The following is a 15,371-nucleotide window of genomic DNA, read 5'->3' on the forward strand; positions in this document are numbered from 1 at the left end:
GCATTGCTTTTACATTTCTATTTGAAATTAGTCCAAGTATCAATGGCATAAATATGGATTATACTGATATAGTCTTTGAGGCTTGAGTACAGACAGGCCTCGAAGTGAAAACAGATTAAATGATGCGATCTACGGCCAATCAGCCGTGATACAAAATAAGAGTGCCCTCACCAACTGAGATGTATTGCTTTGAACACTAGGTGGAGCAATTGGACTGGTCATAAAAAGCACTGTGCATTATGCAACTAAAATGGAAAACCTAGATCCAGTGTTCTAATATTGCCATTAAAATGATTTTAATTCAACTTACTGCACACTAATACACAATAGGTCTCAAAACATTGAACCAGAACTTGCTTTTGTAATTTAACAAACCTTTGATTTTTACTGTTTAAAACTAAATTAGTGACTGGACTCTTTTTGCTGTTTAACATAAAATGAGAGCCTAAATGTTGTTATATTTCACTAATGTCACCAGTATTCAAAGGGATTTACAGTTTAAAGAAATGACTGTAACTATGCTCCCTTTCTTTTTAGTTTACAGACCTGTATCATATTAACAGTGAAACAGCCTATGCCTTACGTTTATTTATTTATTTATCTATGCATTTAAATTTTTTAAGCACGTCAATAATGATATCATATAAGTATAAACAAATAAGTAAAAACAAATCAATACATGACTGAGTAAAAACAATCCCTCTGAGACAGAGCAATAATGAAGTACTGTGCAGTCAGCCTTTCTGCACTCATGAAAGATTAATTTATTTTTGTGGCTTCGTAAGGTCTGAATCTCCAGACAGTTTTTCTCCTTTTACTATCACTGACATCCTCCACTGATGACGCTCCTGGGAAAGGACTAACCCCTTCAACTCCCTCACTCAAAAACATATGGATTCTAAAGGTACTTTCAAGCTTGTACTAGTCTTTACAGAAATGTTATTTTGGCTTTATGTCAGAATTACAAAGTTATTATAGTACAAGCTTGTCATTTTTCTAATAATTTCATTCTGTATTTTATTGCATATGCTATTTTAAGAAATGGATTTTAATCAAAGTAATATTTCTTGTGGCTGTCTTTCTCCCTCTTTGTGTGGCACCAAAAATACCTCAGAGAGGGGAAAAAAACAGAAGATAGCAAGCTAATGTCGCACATGATGATGCAGATTTTAAGCACAAAAATAACTCCATTCAGTACTCTGTCAAGTTTAATTTGCTGCTGTTTTTAAGGATTTTTTCCCTTTTTTTCCAGGTTTTAGTGAAGTGATGGAATGGAAGCCAAGAAATGACACATGACAATGATACATGAAAGGTCCTGGCATATCACATCATGCAACCCAGTGTTGTAGTGAATGGTGAAATAAACATAAAACAACAATCATTTTGGACAAGAACTGTGTCTTTTGCAAATGGGCCATTAGTCAGATATATGAACACGCAGAGATATAAGATTTCTGCCTGGTTGCAGATGTGAAAGGCTCTATTCTTTGAAAAGTTATGATTCTTTCCTCACGCTAAGTAACTCTCATGCCTTAACTTAACCAATTAGTTTTGGTGCTTAAATCTTACCAAATAGCATGTGAACCTGAGAGTTTTATCAAAAGTTTAACATGAAAAAAGTGTGAGCAGTATAACATTACAGGAGACAAAACTCAGCCAAATGAGTTACAGTAACATGTATAAGTCTACATGCCATGCTGTCAAGTGTCCAAATATAAACTTTTTATTTTTTTTTGCCTGGTAAATACTCTTTCTTGGTAGTATTATTACTGTACTCCAGTATAAAAAGCTGCGCCCATGAACATGAATCAAAAGATTATGTTTCATGACGGTTTCACCATCTGCTAAGACACTAAATTGCATCCACACTTACTGCGGCTATGTGGTGTTTGCCAGGGTTGTAATACAATATGTTGCTGCAGACAAATGTGACAAATGAGAGGAAAAACTTGAACCCTCAACCCCTTTAGTTAGGGTAATCGGTGGCTCAGTCACTTATCTCACTTGTCTTCATACAGAGAAGGCTCACAGCGAGTCATTGTAGACCTGTCCTGATCGCTTTTAGTGATCACCTTTATCCTGTAATGAAACATTTCTACCTGAGTAAATGTGGTATCTACTGGAATAACAATGCTGCCATCCACAGGATATAACAGGTCACTGATCAAATTCTTCATAACATGTGCTATAATCCATAAGAACTCAGCCTGAGTCATTGTATGCTTATTCAATCTAACCTTTCATGTTAGAGCTATTTGGAGAAATCACTTTATTGTGGCCACTGATCCCGCTTTTGGGTACTATTGCAAGCTGCAAAATGAACACACCATATCTTATTTACCCTTCAGCTCACAATATTCCTGGCTGATACTATACAAACCTTTGATTCAGTCACAAACAAACACTGAGACAACTCTCTCCGCTAATCCTGGGTTTTGCATCAGTTGTCCTACTGCTGATAAATCCAGGTCATCGTCACTCAAACAGGTACTGTGGTTTTTCAGGAGGGTGACTGGGTTTATCACTGGCAGTTAGGACAGAAACATGATCAAAGTTAGGCTGCAGTCTACAACAGTGATGCTAATCAAAGACATAAGAAGATCCTAAAGAAACTACACGTTTAAAGGCCTGATAGTGTCTCTTCTGCTGTTTGTGCTTTTCGAGATGGTTCCAAAGACAGGACAGAGAAGGCAAAAAGCAAAACGGTGAACAAATGGAAATGATACCGTAAAAATAGAATATGATAAATCGAATACTTTGCCTTTGATTTATGATAATTCAGTCACTATTGTCTGTCTAAGTTTAAGAAGAAATTCTAGCTCTTTATATCTCATGTCCTTAACAAGACAAAAGTAGACCGAATCTATATTTAATTTGAACTGTTGACAGTCTCAAGACCAATGCTGTCATAAAATCATATAAGAGGATAAAGCAAGAATCCCTAATCTAAATTTTTTTTAGATATGTAATAACAACATCAGATACAAATAGCATGTGACCTCTGTAATGAATGTCTGAAGATGAAAAAAATTAGATAAGACTGTAAAACACAAGGACACAGACAAACACAGACTACACCTACATGTGCTGTGTTTGCTGCTCGTGCAGCAATGTGCCATGGGTACATTAATTAATGTAGTGCTCCAGAATGCCAGTCTACTGTGGCCTCCCGGGGCACATTCACTATACTGTACTCAAACACATCCATACACACTGTTGGAGAGTGAGAAAAACATTGAGAACAGCTAAAAGCATACAGGTTTGACAGAATCCACCATAATGTCACAACATTATTGTGCAATGGGTGCAATAAATCATGCATGTACCTTAATGATTAGATCAAAGACATGCAAGCTAAATAAATTGGAATTCATTCTCCAAAAACTCCCTAAATTGGTGAAGCTTGTTTTACAATATTCTAAAAATGGTTCTCAAGGTCAGCTCCTGAATACAGTGTCACAGGCTCAAGTTTAGCATCTGCTTCTTCTAAATATTTTCATCGCAACAGCACAAAAAAACACTATTCAACTTGTATACACACCTAGCTGTGTAAAGACCAAAGGACTTAAGAGACAAAGCATCATCCATGATGATCTTCCTTTTGTAGCCTCTAGAGAGGAGAACATCAGAGAAGAAGGGGAAGAAAGCCTGAGCGCTGCCAAGGTTGAGCACTGTGTTAACCTTAGCATTATTAGATATAACAGCGCAATTAAAGCTATCTCTTCTTGCTATAACCCAAGACTGTCATGGTATCACCCAGGGCTTGATTATTTTTTTAATTTAGAAAGGGCACAATGAACGACTGGTTAACCTTGCTTGCTGGTTTAATAGGGAGCAAAGTTGCACTTAAGGATTGTGCCACTGATTATGTAAGGATATATTATCTCAAACTGCAGTAAGAGGATTTTTAATCTTTAGGTAGAGAGTGGGGCAGGGGATATAAAATAGAGTGTGATTTGGGGAAAAGGGATTGATCTTTTAGAGCTCAAAGGGTTGCTCCTCAAATAATTTAGCCCTTTGGTAGTATTCTGTTAGCTGTCTGCTCTTTGAGTGCGCACTGGTACAGTAAATCCACGACAACAGCAGCTTGCAGCATGCATGGCCACCAGTGCCATGGTGATACCATACGTTACCATGGATACGGCACATACGTAAGAGGGGTGTGTGAAAGATAGTGGTGGAGAGTGTGTGCGCACTCAGATTGGGGGTTGGGTTTTGCAGAACAAAACACCATCAGTTACTCAAGGATCCAGCAGAGGAAAGGGCTTCAGCACAGACATGGCTGAGTGTCAGCCAATGATTGGCTGATCTATCACATTCTTTTTAAACCACAGGGCTGTGTTCTTTGCGTGGAAGACAAGGATTAAACAGATAGAAACCAGAGGACACAAGTCCTATTATTTCCAGCGAGTGCTCATGATGATCTAAACCTTTTGGACAAACAAGCGCACCATTAGAGCCAACCATCACTGAGGACTGATGTTTGAAAATGTAATGATGAAACTTCAGTTGTGATTTTGCGTTGAAACCTGTCTAAAATGTTCGAAAGCTTATATTTTCTTCATAACACTATGGGATATTAGCCAAATAAACCTATTTACTTTACAAGAACACTATTCAAAAAGAGTTTTGTCTCTTGAAGATTATCCTCCAAGTTATTGTATCTGTGTGGAAAAGTACTCATGCCTGCTGACACTAAACCCAATGCAAGCTTAGAAGGCAGAATTACTGAGATGTGTAATATGACGTGCAAAACATATTTTGATGTCAATGCAACTGATACAACTTCATCCGCCTAAGAAGCGATTGCCATTGACTGACAGGACAAATTAGTCTGCTAATGTGAAAACAATATATGTATTAATCATGTCGTTTCATTAAGATGAAGTCATTAAGAGCTCAGTGCCAGTTTGTTCCTTATTAAACCATCACTAGTTCAATCTCTGCCTCACTTGAAAATGCCAGAGCAGATGCGATGCCTGGCATTTGTCATCTAACCTCTAACCTTTTGTACAGTAACTGTCTTCAAAAGGTTTTAGCCACTCAATTAGCACTGCCATAATGCCACAAGGAAGACAGGAAAGCTTTTTGTTCCTCAAGTGAGTAGAATAGAGTTCCATTTCATATGTCAACAAAAGCTAATCATGGCACTGAATTATAGAACTCAAGAAACTAATTGAAATGAGCATCTGCCAGACACTTTGAGTATGTTTGTTTGTTGTAAAAATGACAGAAACAGACGATGAGGTTCAATGTTGAGTCATTTTCAGCCATTAGATACATATTTTTGAATTTCCCCCACTGGGGGATGAATAAAGTGTTTTTCTATTCTATTCTATTCTATTTGCAGTCAGGAAATTCTCAGCAAACATGGAACACATAGTGAGGTTATGATCATTTAGAAAAATTGACATTTCAATTATTCGTAATTTATGTTTATGAATAAACGCTTATGTATATATCAAAGTACAGATATTTGACTTTTTAACCCCTATCTTAACTAAAATGATTACTTCTTCTATGGTTGCACTGAGGCTATGAAATATTGAGTATATTGATCATCTTGATGAACATTACTGAGTTTTTAAAAAAGAAATTGAAACTGTATCTTAACAAGGGATAGTTTGACATCCAAATCAGAGGAGCTTGATGCTAAGTTCTTGCAATGAATGGCACATCCTGAGTGACAAACAACATCATCAGAATCTCAATGTTAAGTTTCCAATATGTTTCTCCTCAATCTGTTTTTCTCAGTAGAACATTAGTTATTGATATGAAAGTGACTGAGACTACACAAAATTAGCTGTTTATTGTAGGAGCTTTTACAAAAGTCAAAATGAGTAGCTGTATTTCATATAATAGCTGCATTTAATCACAGTGCAAAACATAGCAGTTTTACCATAAAAGTATTTTTGCTTATTGTTTTGTACAGGGCAGCTATAACAGGATGTAATTTCTAACTCAACCATGTATTATCTTTAATTTCTACACCTAATCACATACTTTGATACCTAAACCAAGAATGACTGACATAAAAGTTGAAAAGTATAAAAACTCTAGAAAATATTTGGTCAGATGGAGCTCGAACTCAGGAGTCTTGTACAGTTGTCTGAAGTTGAATGTCAGCAGCAAAACATCTTCTATACCCTCCTACAAGTGTTTTTGAAAATGTTGAAAGCTAAAAGCATTATTTTTCATTGAATAAAGCAAAATAAAAGCATGTGTGATTTTCAAAGTCTTTTTACATTGTGATCATTTTACATATTTTGTTTTTTTGTTTCTAAAAGTTGTCACTTGTTAATTTCACTGGATGTAAAGTCAATATTTCTTCAGAGAAGCATACTGTGGGCCTCAACATATTGTGCTCTCTGCTCTTGGTGTGTATGTGTCAGTGAGTGCATGTTTATGTGTATATAAGTTTCGAGGCTGTAATGACATGGAGAAATCCCAATCAGAGGCACCAGGCGATGTGTAAAATGGCAAGAGTTCAGACAGCAGCCTGCTTGGAATGAATAATGCTGTCCTGCACAGTCTAGTATATGCTGAAGTAATCCTTCAGAAGCTCCCTGTTCCTCTTGTCTTCCAGCAAAATTACCCTTATTTTTCTTCAGACTTCAAAGATGGTGATTCTCTGCTAAGAAGTCCATTGTCACAGACTTTACAGGATTTTGAAACAGAGATACTAATAAAAAATTAGATGCAATGACAAAGGACAATGCAAAGATGCATGTTTATAATATTTGCAATCAGTTAGTGGAGACAGAAGTTGAAATGTGGTCTCACTGTTTGGATGTGTCTGCATTACATGACCCTGCATTTCTCAGGTGCCACTGGGGAGAGAATCATAACTACAGTTGTAAGCCAAATGGGGATCATTTAATGCTCATTTAAATTGATGGTTGTGTGTGGAATACTAAGGACTGTTTTTGTGATAAAAAGCACAAGCTTTTACAAATCTAAAGCCTCTGTATGATACTGATTTAATAATCAGTTCAGATTATATAGAACGTAGTGTATTTGTAGAGAAGACAGAGGTCCAAGGTCAAAGCAACTCAAAGGCTTAATGTAATGCTTACTTTAGTTCACAGTATGCTGTGTTCACTTGCCTTAATGCACATGCTACTTGGTGTAGCTGATCCATAGTAGGTTAATGACACACTGCTTCTCCATTAGTCAGTTAAGAGTAGGTGGAAGATAAGATCTCATAACACGACATATAAACACAACTATTGTGCGTATAGATAATTCGATAGGACATAACATACATGGATAATAGATACACAGAAAGTTAGACCTATGCTAAACCTAATATGACGTGAAGTGTTTGTTATCAAAACTACATTCAGAACAGGTATCTTACCCATGAGAGGAGATAGCCAGAAGAGGAAAGCATGAACCCTCTTGTCAAAATGGATGACAAGACAATCACAAGTAAATCACAGATGGTGAGTCAGTAGAGTAGAAGCCCTTTGGCTTTATCTATCATGGTGGGAAAACGACAGAGATAGCATTTGGGATTTTATTTTCTCCTCCAACCTATCTGTCAAACACACTCAGGAAATGAGCTCTTGTCATGGTGAATAGGGACATCTGGTATCAAAGAGAAATCAAGGGAATGTGCTGCAAAAGTTTGTATAAATAACTCTTTGCTAATTATACCCGATCAGGCATAAACAGTATTTGTCCCAGAATACAGCAATATGAGTGATGTTGTCCTACATATGGCCTTCTGTAAGACACGTCAAGGAATGGAGTGACAAATGAGGCATCATTTCATATACCAGGAATCTTAAACTGGCTTCCAACTGAGACAAAAATTAAAGCTCTCACAAAAAGCTATTTGTTCAACTTAGCTTCTCTCTATTCACCTCCCATCTCTAATCCTTAGGGGGGAGCTGTCCCCCACATCTAAAACTGCTGACCTTACCCAACAATGAATGAAAGCAAAACTAAAAGGAACACAAGCCTCACATGAGGTGCAAAAGAGACTCAAACTGCAGTCTCATAAAGGGAGATTGAGTGAAAAAAACAGGCTCACAAAGGAGTTGAACCCAGGTCTCCAGGACAGAAATCTCACAAGGCGACAACCTCCTTACACTGAATTCGGTACTTGTTCTTAAGGCAACCATTTGCTCCCAGCATCAAATTTGCAATATTAGCAAAGGATACCTTGAGCACATCTGCAAGACTTTACCAGTTATGTAATAATGGAAGAATCTGAGAACCTAGAAATGAGAGGAGTTGTCTTTGCTAATGATTAGGTGTCTGCCCTCAGAGTAACCCGCAAAACCAACCTCAAGGATAACTGTGAACATTATGCAATGAGGTCAAACATTCCGTGAAGTGAACTGGATGTCAAAAGTAATGAAGCTGATTCTAATCTGGCCTCAAACACTGATTGTTTTACAATTGATGAATGTCCTCAAGGAAAGTATTGGATATTTCATTTGCTTCTGAGTGATATCTCCTGATGCAGCTCAGAGTAACAGAATGATTCAGAAAAGGTTCTGTGCAAGTCATAAATGGATGTATCTGCTTTTAGTTCCATGGTCTTAAACTTGACATTGAACTAATTATATGATAATGATTAGAATATATTTGGATCTGCCATAGTGATTGCATGGTTTCAGACTGGCATGGATTATTTCAGTAAAAACATTAAGTAGAACAAATCAACTATGATGCAAATGACACCACAGGAGACATGAGTCCACTGACGGGAGTGGGTGGGTAAATAGGTCATGTTTCCTAGCAAACACAGCATATCCCTCTTTTAACTTTCATACCCTGTACATGTTAAAGTCACCACATGAAGAAATCGATGGAAGCATAATGACAATAGATTATAGTTGACCAGTATTTGGAACATTACAGGTAGGAGGAGCTGTGCTGAGCTTACTGGGGCATGAAAATGAAGCTAAGCAGTAAAGTAGCAATGACTCTCTGTAGTCTGAGCACGTGTACTGTATGACAAGAATTACAATTATAACCAAGACCGTAATAAAACAATGCTATCCAAGCTCTGACTGGACTATAGAAGCTAAAAGCTTAATTTTTTTATTTTATTTTTTACATCAGCCTTGAAATCAAGACTGTTCCTTCGTTATAAGCAATGTGGTCAACATACTTTGAGACATACTAGAGGCTACCAAATGAATGTAGGATTAATGCCAATATACCACCTTAAATCCCTCTTCCGTTCATCCCCTAACAGGTAATATGAAAGGAAAGTATTCTTCATAAAACACTGCAATGGAACTGTGCAAATTTCCTGATGTCACTCCAACAAACATTTTGAAAGTGTGTTCATGTGGTGTGCTTTAACCTTTAATGTTTGCACTGAAAATATATCTTATAGACATATATGTACATATATATATATATATATATATATATATATATATATATATATATATATATGTATATATAAATAAAGATATAATGTTATCTTAACAAATGTTTGAGATGTTACTTGATGGTAAGTGTATTAAGATATGAAAAAGAGATGGCATAATATATACTCACTTTGTACATTACATACCTAAACAGAGTGGTTGAGATGGGTCATTCAAGTTTGCGTCTATAAATTTTTTATAAGACAAAGAATAGTCACTGAAAAATGAGCACTAAATGGTGCGAGACATTAACAGCTCAAGTGGAGTAGAGACAAACTATGTATATTCGATTGCCAAGACTCAGATGCTGAGCAGTATTGGATTCCCGAGAACAAGTATGTTGTTGGAAATCAGAGAAGTTGCATAAACCTTGTGATACTAGACCAAAAGAAAATGTTGGAGCAAGCGATTCTGCACACAGCAAAAAGGTGAATAATTTAAAAGGTCAAGTGTATACAATGAAGGGAAATCTAGAGACACAATTTACTGATTGCAATCAACCATTTGCTACCCAGGTGGGAAAAACAAAAAATAAAGAGAAAAAAATACATACTATTGCAGCCACAAAAACAAGCCCATCTTAGAGGTTGGTGTTTGGTTTGTCTCTTCTCAGCTACTGTACAAAAGGTAGGTGAACTGCAGCGACTGTCATGATTCCTATATTCATGTAATTCTATTTTACAGAAAACATATAGATGAATACTCTATTGCATTTCTACAGACAGATCAACATTAAAGTTAGACACTAAAACTTTAAAAAATTCAGTATTGTAACGCAGTGTTTTACTGTATATACATAGTTTACAACAAAAATGTAATAGTGTTGAAGTTGCACAGTTTTTAACATATTCGTATTTGTAATTTCTAACAACTAATGTTTGAATTTAGCTTAAATTGGCTCATGAAAACATGTTTAAGCCTCCAGTGCTCTAACTAAATTGTTCTGAGTTCAGAAATCAGACTATTCATAAAAGAAGAGCTGCATCTCTGTGTATGTATTCCTCCCTTTGATTCTGGTTACAAAATAGTTAAATAGAAGCTAACCATGTGCAATATTTATAAGATCTTATTTTGTCTTCATGAAACAGACAAAGGGGAACAAAAAAAAAGCAGTACAAGCATAGTATTGTGAATTCAATACTGGGAGAATATATAGGACCTCTATGATTATAATTGATATATTGTTCAGAGGATGTGCATGATGCTCTCTAAAAATGACACAGACTGGAACACTAGCTTCATTCAAAGTGCACATGCATGGAATAAATCTTTCTGTATATGTTGATCTTCTGGAATGTGGTCATCCAAATTAATACTATAATAAGAACAACTATGGATAGAAGTGCCTTTTTCACTCTTAGCTCCCCCTTCTATTAGGCCCTGCTGCCAAGTTGAGTCTTGAGGCATGCAGTAAGTCAGAGGTTATGCTTAAAATGATTGAATGATTGCACTTAGCCCTTTGCTACCCATTGCTACCCATTGAAGGATCAGTGCAAATGCATGGAGCTCATATCATATTACAAGGGCTGTGGCTCCAAAGCCACACAGCTGCTGCGATATTCTGTGTCTGGAGCTTGCAAAAGTAACTGTCAAAAACATGCTGTCACATTCGAAAAGTCAGAACAGGTTCGTCTTTGCACTGCTAGATCAGATTTGTACCATAGTCTAGAGGCAAATGACCTAGCTGAATAGGCATGACCTATAAAGCCCACCATTATCTGGAGTCATGAGGGGGATACCATGGGGGGATTATGACATATTAACCAATGCACAGATTAGGCACTGGCCGATTGATTGTGTGTGTTTGATGATCAGCACTGTTGAATAACTGCTTCTGTGGCTTACTGTCTGACTGATTGCTCCCCATTACATCATACTAAACATGTATCTGAGGCCTGTGACATCTTATTCATACACACACCAACAAAGCAGTGTAAGGATCACTTGCCAAGCATTAATCAGGACACTAAGAAAGCACTGATGTAATTTCAACAGTTAGGACACATGCAGATGCTGTTATTTGTTCATAAATCTTTTGAACTAGTCTTTCCTTCTGCCTGTGCGTGAGAGAGGTAATGAGAGTAAAGAAATGACAGACAGCTGTCAATGTATGCAGGCCGAGGCTGATGAGATGTGCGTCTTCTAATTATCTCTTCAGCCAGTGGATTAGAGGGCAAACCTTAACACCAGCTATACAGTAAGGCTATACAGTAAGGCGCACATTCATGAAACAATCAGAGGAGACAAACAAGTCCAAGCAGGAAAATGTTCTTATAGGAAAAGTAAAAAGACAGAAATGCCCTGATCAGTCCACTGGTTTATAGATATATCTGTCAAAAATAGGGACTAGCCTTAGAATTAGATACATCTCATTCTGTGGTGGTCAGATTAACACACAAGCCCCACAGTAGTTCACACCATGTGCACATAGACACAGACAGCAACATCATAGGCACATGTGTTAAGACGTCGGAGGCTTGAACGTTCCTCACTATGAGTGGGCACAAAGCAGGTTACAATCTGAAATATTTTCATCAAAATGAGGTGTCCTCTGAGCTGTACAAGTAATATTGGTCAATATGCTGCCAGTTGTGAGCAAGGGATTAAACTACAAAGTGGAACATCAAAATGAGATTTCTTTTCTGTCTTTCATGTTAAATAAAGTTGGATTTCAGCAATTCGTTTACAGTAGTACTTGATTTAGAGATTTGTTTGATAAGAGACCCTGTAAGCTGCTGTAATTTTTGGGAGAATTATAGTCAAATGTTTTATGAACAATGAGTTGAATTTTATATTTACATTTCACTTTAAAAAAAACTGGAAAGTACTCAAAGCTCTGATGTGGTTTTTATACAAAAGAAGAAAGACAACACAATCTGCTGACTGTATAGTGATAGAATATATGTTATCTCGCGTCACTGTAGCGGTTGCATGCATTCTGTAGTGTCTGACCAGCACCTGTAGCTGTAGCTCAAGGGGGAAGATCAAGCGCATACCAATCGGAAGGTCTGTGGTTCGACTCTCAGCTTCCCCAAGCCGCATGTCGAAGCATCCTTTGGCAAGACACTGAACCCCATGTTACCGACTGATGCATCTATCTGTGAACTAGTCAACTAGACTAGAAAAGCAATATACAAATACAGTCCACGTACCACCTGACAACTGAGATTCAGCGCAGCCACGCAGAAGCAGCACCTTGGACAGTATGTTCTTGTTTATTCTGTCCAGTGCATTCGCATGTCTCGCTTGCTTATTTGTCTGTGTGCTGGAAAATTAGATTTCAGTCCTCGATAAAGACTTGGGTTCACGGTATACAAGTGAAAGACACAGGAGCACCACACAGGAGCTTGTTGGAGGTATAAGGTACGTCATACAAGGCAATTGAGTCGCTTACATAAGAGCTCATTTGACACCCACAGAAAGTAATCAAGAAGCCCTGCACACCTTAGCAAACAGAAGAGTGCCACAGGGAGCAGCTGAAACAAGCTAGAGGAGGAAGAGATACTTTTGGACAATTGAAGAGCTACCAAATCAGTAATAGAAGCATTTAGAAAATTACATCTTATAGTAATTTTCAATCCCTCTCCTAGTTCCACTCAGGTCTTTTAGTCATGTGTAATCTTTTCCTGTTTATCTTCTCTGACATATAAAATGATACATGATATGAAATATTTAACTCGCAAAAAACAGGGAGTAAATTAATCATTTGTCATCTGTGCAATGCACAAAAACACTGAATGACAGGATTCCCGACTGGCTAAAGATTCAACAGTGTTGTTTAAATACTGGCCTTTCCCAAACCCATTTTTGACTAAGCGTTCTTGACTGCAAGTTTACTGGCATTTCTTTAACACTTACCATTGGCAGTATCAATATACAGCACACTCTCTGCATGTGGAGTACGGCATAACTTTTATAGTCTTTAATCTCAGTTTCTTTTGGCTCCTCGGAAAAGCTGAATCATCTTAGAGGCTGGCAGATGACATGATGGGAAAAATTAGGTGTCTGTATGAATTCTAGGCAGCATTAGCCTGGTTGGAAGGCTTGCAAATTACTTGGAGCATCCTAAGATAAAACTTCTAACTTCCTTTTATATAACACTGCCAGCTCCCAAGATGACCTTCCAGCTGTCTACATGTGACACAGCCAAAATAGTCTGTTGTTCTCTCAGTCTTCATTAACATGGCACAGTTCTGGGGCCAGATGCATAATACTACACTCCCAACCCTAAACTATGTGTATGCACAAAGGCAGAAATGTGCCTATATATTGTTTTTGCCAGATTTATCAATCAAAGATTTAATGATTCAAGATTTATCAAGAGAAAAATTGGGCAAATTTGACTAGCTGGGATTAAAGAATGAAAGAAAAAAAGAAAGAAATGGTCATATTACAAACAGAAAACACACAGTATGAACATATAGCCTATAGGGTGTACAGTGCGGTGTGGAGATGATTGGGAAAGGAGATACACATGGATAGATTGATCCCAGTATGTTGGCTGTTTTCTTAGAAACGTGTTTGGAAACTTAAAGCAGTGTATAAGCCAGTCTTGAGCCTAAAAATCTGATTGATCTCTAAAAACTAGTTCTATTCTCGTAAGCATGGTCTTCCACAGTTATCATGCATGACCATGATCCACAGCAGACGTTAGAGATGGGAGCAAGCACTATATCATAACATCTTGAGGTCAGAGCTGGGGAAGGCTAAACTCTTCCACAACACATTCATCCTTCAGTCCATGTGCGATGTTCTGCACAGGCCATCCAACCTCTTTGGTTGGGACAGGGTTGACGCACTATCATGTCTCTTGTTCAAAGGAAGGGAAACACATGATTACATCCTGAACAGCTGTCCTAAAGCACTCTGGGAGGGTTGATTCTGCTGGCAACATACCCAAGTGCTGAAAGTAATAACGGAGACCATCTGGAGCACCATAAACCAAGCCAAGAGCACCACAGACCATCATGGCGTAATATTGTATTTGGAAGAGCTGGTAAACACCACAAAGTCAAAGGTCTAAGTCGCCCTCTTAGAGCAGCACATGATTCGTAAGAGTAGGTCGACATGGGAATACAACTAAAATTCCCGGAGAAAATTATGGAAATTGTGCTCGGGCAAGCCATAGTGCTGACTTCGGACACATTAAAGCAGTTAGTTTTGCTGGAGCTAGAAGTACCTGAGGAGGAATGGATGGAGGAGGCCAGTAAGAGGAATAGGGGAATATACGTAAAAGTTGGTAGAGGATTGCTGCAAAAGAGAATAACAGGCACTGCGGGATCGGGATGTAGCCTAGCAACAGGATGTCAATAAATAATGTGGAAATTAAGCTCAAAGAAGGTATTTACAGCACAAAGACAAAGCAAGGCAAGTCTGACATTTGGAGAATTTTCTCAATTGTCCATGAATCTCTTTATTAATAGCCTATAAAATGACGTGTTTTCTCCTACGGGACGGGAGAAGACTCAAAATCAATGCATTTCTATTATTGTGCGGGCATAAATTCTCAAAGTTTTGCGGGAGCGGGCGGGAGTGGACATACACATTGCGGGAGCGGGCAGTAATGGTCAGAAATTCAGCGGGAGCGGGATGAAGAAAACAGGCCCTCGCAGGGCTGCACTTCAATGCCCAACGAGGCTACCTCAACTCTTCTGCCCGTCTCCTGCAGGACTAGATTAGATGGTGTTCCAGCTGCTGGCATACAGCGCTTGTTTTAAAGGCTCCAGGAAACCGTCATTCGTGGCAGCTGTGGCTCTGAGAACAACTTGCCCTTGGCTCAGATTTGCTGGTTTTTTGATGGTTTTGACACGTTGTTGTTGATTCTGTGTGGTGGTGTATATGAAGCTTAACTACTTTCTGAGGCTGAGCGTTTATTTTCACACATCTTAGTTCATTCTATTGTTCTGCAATATGCCAGTGTGGGAGGTGCTTCTCTTTGTTGTATTTTGGTTCGATTAGAGAGTAAAGTAAGGCAGG

General features: G+C 37.9%; 2 protein-coding genes across 3 annotated transcripts in view; one reads left to right on the forward strand and one right to left on the reverse strand.

The window, feature by feature from the left end:
- Positions 1-15,371, forward strand: part of f9a (coagulation factor IXa) — a 123,486-nt gene that overhangs the window by 41,758 nt on the left and 66,357 nt on the right. The window lies entirely within an intron of this gene.
- fgf13a (fibroblast growth factor 13a) overlaps positions 1-15,371 on the reverse strand; it is a 93,959-nt gene that overhangs the window by 29,411 nt on the left and 49,177 nt on the right. The gene's annotated exons all lie outside the window — the stretch shown is intronic.

The sequence above is a fragment of the Leuresthes tenuis genome, unplaced genomic scaffold, assembly GCF_036924035.1.
Source record: "Leuresthes tenuis unplaced genomic scaffold, fLeuTen1.0.hap1 SCAF_11, whole genome shotgun sequence".
In the NCBI taxonomy this organism is placed as follows: Eukaryota; Metazoa; Chordata; class Actinopteri; order Atheriniformes; family Atherinopsidae; genus Leuresthes; species Leuresthes tenuis.